This window comes from Rattus rattus, chromosome 2, assembly GCF_011064425.1.
Source record: "Rattus rattus isolate New Zealand chromosome 2, Rrattus_CSIRO_v1, whole genome shotgun sequence".
NCBI classification, from domain to species: domain Eukaryota; kingdom Metazoa; phylum Chordata; class Mammalia; order Rodentia; family Muridae; genus Rattus; species Rattus rattus.
Genome location: NC_046155.1, coordinates 141,118,556 through 141,123,400, shown reverse-complemented (window position 1 = coordinate 141,123,400; position 4,845 = coordinate 141,118,556). Strand labels below are relative to the sequence as shown.

Here is a 4,845-nt window from a genome sequence, read left to right as displayed (position 1 = left end):
ATTTCAAACAGCTAATGAAAAACAGAGCATACACTGGAAATAGCAGAAAGCATTTGAAATCTTCCTGATTTTCCTCCCAATGACACTAACTCCAACAAAGCCATACCTTCTAATCCTTAATAAACAGTTACACCTTCTAGAGACTAGGTATCCAAACATCAGCCTGTGGGAGCCATTCTCATTCAAAACACCACACCAAGTCTCTTGGAGACTTTTTAGATTAGGTTAATAAAAGTAGGAAGACCCATAATAAATACAGGCAGCAGGAATCCATGGTATTGAACTCTGGACTAAATAGGAATTAGAAAGGGAGCTGAGAACAGCCATGTATTGCTTTTGGCTTGTTTCCTAGCTACAGACGCAGAAAGATTGGTTGCCTGCTTCTTCTGCTGTTCATTTCTGCCACGATGGACTGTGTTTCCTAGGTCTCTAAGGCAGAATAAACCTCATCTTCAGGTCTTTTCACTGCAACAAGAAAGGAACCAATCAATAAATAATTAAAAAATATTTAGAAGATCACTAATTTCCAACCCAAGGTCATCAATGGCTACTGACATCACAGAAACACAATCAGGTGTTTAAAGTGGAATCTTCAGGGTTCTTTAGAAAGTCAGTTGTGTTGGATTGGATGTTGTTTTGCTGGGGCAACGACAGGAAGGGATGTTTTCCTGAAGTAGACACAAGTGAAAGGCTTAGACAGATTCATAAAGGAATGTTTTGATGAAGCAGACACAAGTGAAAGGGTGTTCTGCTAAAGCAAACACGTTAAAGGACACATGATGAAGTGTGTCCACTTCACCAACAACACACATGTATTGGTCCACATTGCATTGTGTAGTGGAGCCCCATTTGTCAGAACGTAATAGAAAAAAAAAACAAAAAAAAAAAAAAAAAAAAAAAAAAAAAAAACAGGCCAAAAGCTGGTGCTGTGCTGCAGTTTCCTGTCACTTCCACAACTTGGGCTTATTGGTAGATTGATGGCTAGCTGAGATAGACTCTCATGTAGAGGCAGGACTGTTGAAGACATGTGATGTTTGGAGGAAGTATAAAAAGGACTCGATAGACACTAAAGGAAGCTGAGCTTGGCTTGCTGGTACAGCTAGCTATGCAAAGCCATTTGGTCTCACATCATGGTTGATCTTCCCTTTGCTGAGAGAAGCACAGCCAGGAACTCCCGGCATCCCTCTGGGTACCTCCTGCTCACTTGTGCTGAGACTGAGGCCTGGCTGTCTCTGCTAGATAATACTACAACTGCTGATTCATGTTTACTATCCCTGCTTTACAAAACTAGACTGCTGGTATATCCATCAAGTGTTTACAAGTGAATCAAGCTACAGATGCTAACCTATGAACTGAACTGCCAGTTTCCAGACAACACAGATGAGAATTGCTTGAAAGAATCATTTCTATACAGGTCTATTTCCCCCATATACTTTCTTTTCCACCACCTCTGGCATGAATGAATTCAACTGTGAGTCTTATCCACACTATAGTCCTACCTCCTATTTACATAAAACAGGAATAACAGGAATGCACTAAATGACCCTCAACAGTAAACCATAGACTATAGGAAGTTGTATGACATAAATAACATGAAGTCTTAATAAGCAAATTGTAAGACAAAACAGATGAAGGGTACATTAATCAAGGTTCTCTAGAGAAATTAAACTTATAGAATGAATGAATATATAGACATATACAATGAATGAATGAATCAACATATATATATGTATAAAATGTATATATTCATTCAGTTACTCTTTCATTCGTATATTTATGATCCATATTGAATTAATAGTTAGTCATTCATATTAAGTCATATATGTATAGACATACACATATATATATATATTAATTGATTGATTGATTAATTGATTGATTTTATTAGGGTGGCTTACAGGCTGTGGTCTAATTATTCCAACAACAGCTATCTCCTAACAAAATGTTCAAAAAGAATATGAGTAAAGGGGTCATGGAATCTTCCTCCATGCTTATAAAGATCTGTTGAGGCTAGATATGTGGCAGAGGATCCCCTGCATGGAGGACCTGAGAAGCCATTTGGCCATTTTGTGAAGCTGTGAAGTGAAGCTTGGGTTGTGTTTGAGGCCCCAGGATGTTGGAGGTACAATATTTTATCTAGTATTTCCTCACTATAGACTAGTCCTTTCTTTTAGAATGGTAATTTTTATTTTGTTCCGTCATCCATTGCAAGTTTATTATTTGTATTTTGATTTAACAGTGAATTGTAATTAAGAGATTTCTTGGGCTTTCAGAAATGACTTTGACCTTATGATTTTTACACAGGTCCCAGGGCATTCTCTCTGCTCCTTCTTTGTGGTTTAAGATAAAAGCTCTCAGATATTTCTGCTTCCATGCCTTTTCTCTGCCATCGTGAACTCAAACCCTCTGAAAGCATAAGCTCAATTAAATACTTTCTTTGTAAAGAAATTTTTTTGAAATTTCATACCATATACCCCAGTCCAACTCATCTCCCTCTCCTCTCATACTCACATTCACCTTTGCCTCCAACAGAAAAAAATCTTACTGTGGAAGTTGCAGTGTGTCCCAATGTGTCCCACCATATACCTTTTGTCTACACTTCTTTGCTTGCAAAGGTTCATTGCAATGACTCATTAGAGCAAACTCTGGTTTCTGCTACTCTATCAGTACTAGAACCCCCTGGGACTCCTCTCAGATATCCTATGGATGTGTCAGGAAGAAATTCCTGTGTCAGGAAGATCCTGCACATTTGGATCAGTAGGACATGCCCCTTCATGCACTCCAGCAGTTTATTGATGAGGTAGATGTTGGGGTGATCCAATACAAAGCCCTAGATCTGGATCAGAGAGGTATCTGAGCTAGTCAGGCAACCGGCTCTCTTGCTTTCGTACCCTCAAGGCCAGCTCACCAGAATCTCATGCAACCAGGGCCAGCTCTACCCTGGTGCCCAGGTGAGAGGCGAAGCCTAATCTCCTGAATGTTGCATCTGGTGAGCAACATGGCCAGTTTTCCCACTCTCATGACCCTGGGGCTAGCTCTCATTCCTGCCACAGGTGGCAACAGATGTGGAAGGGAATGAAAGCACCTGTCCCTTATCCAAGCCTCCACCCAGCAGACAAGAGGCAGGGCCAGTTCCCCTGTGCTTAAACCCTCATGGTCAATCACTTGCAACAACCACATTCAGGGCCAGCCCTACTGTGCTGCCCAGACAACGTGCAGGGCTTGCTCTCACAAGTGATGCAGCAGGTGAGGAGCAGGACCAGCTAGCTAGCCTGCTCTCATGACCTGAGAGCCTACCATAGATGGCAAAGGGTTTGGGCAGGGAAGGGCATCTTTCCCTCATCCATGCTGCCTCAGGGCAGACAAGTTGTAGGGCCAGCTCTCCCATGCTCGCACCCTCAGTGCCAGCTCACCTGCACTTCTGTCATCAGGATCAGCTTTACTGTGTTGCTCAGGTGAAATCCAGGGCCTGTTCTCTCTCATGCTGCCGAAGATCAAGGACAGGGACAGCTTTCCTGCTCTCATGGCCCCATGGCGCCAACTCTCCTACACTCCATTAGTGGCAAGGGCAAAATGGAGGAGAGAAGATCTTTCCCTTCACCAACATCTACACCTACACCTCGAACAAGAGACAGAGCTGGCATTCCCCTCTCATCCACTCACAAACTAGGGGCAACTCACCCACAACCTCCACATCCAAGGTCAGCTCTTCTGTTCTGCCAAGGTGAGATAAAGGATCTGCTTTTCCTGAGTGTTGCAGCTGGTGGGGGGCAGGGAGAGTTCTCCTGCTCTTATGCCCTAGGGTATCTCCTGTGCTCCTAGGTAAGGAGTGGGACAAGTTTTACAGAGCCCTCACACATTAACATGTCCCCAGGAGGCAGTCCAGACAAGGGATTTCAGCCTGGCCTTTGGTGGTAACAGGTTACTGCTGTTGCAGTGCCATGGAGTCCATGAGACCCCTCTGGCAGCACAGGCCAGGAGCCCACTCAGGTCCTATGTGGCATCACCAGCTACTCACATCAGGCTGCTCCTTGCTACCTTTGGGTCTCTAGTTGCACCTCTCTTCAGTATGCCCACATCCTTCTGTTTTTCTTTCTCTACCACGTACTTGCTCTTCTTAGTGATACCTGGTGTCTTGAGTGTCTAGGGTTGTCTCAGTAGTGGTCTCAGGAGTTCTATGCTCCACTTGTGCATTATGATGGTAAGCAGGGGTCATCTTGGACATGGTCTGAACCCCCAGGCCTGCCTGGTATGGGACTGGTGTTCTTTTCAGGCTAACTCTCTGTCTGGTCCCCGTAGCACTAGTCTGGTGGTGGCCTCAGACTCACCCTCTTTGTCTAACCCACCCAAGTAACTACTTGCAAAAATCATCTATCTCAGGGTTACTTTCAGAGCCTGTGGTACTAGCAGGGGTTCTTCTAGTCTCAGGTTTGTTCCACATCCTGAGAGCCTGTCCAGGCCTGCCTGGTGCAGTATGGTGGTTGTCTCAGGTTCATGTTTTTTCAGGAAGTGTTAGTATAGTAATCATTCAGACGTTCCTAAGTCAGAACACTGAATGTAGACATAGCCGCTCTCCTCTCTGCCACCTAGTGATATTCATGTGACACAGCAGCCACACCTACAATATCTCTAGGACCAGGAAATGCTCTCTTTTATAAGTTGCCTTGGTCGGATCTTTTATCACAGTAACAGAAAAGTAGCTTGGACAGTATGAACTACCTGAGAATGCCTTGTAATGTTAATTCCAATACCAATAGTGTGGAAATACTTGGTGGCAATAGAAAACACTCCATGTGTTTCAGAATCTTGGCAAGGGGAGATACTGCATGTATTTAATGCAAGTGT

General features: G+C 43.7%; 1 non-coding gene across 1 annotated transcript; it reads right to left on the bottom strand.

The window, feature by feature from the left end:
• Positions 1–4,508: 4,508 nt before the first annotated feature.
• On the bottom strand, positions 4,509–4,640 carry LOC116895024. The gene has a single exon (XR_004387210.1). It is a non-coding gene; the product is annotated as a small nucleolar RNA SNORA17 (small nucleolar RNA).
• Positions 4,641–4,845: the final 205 nt, after the last annotated feature.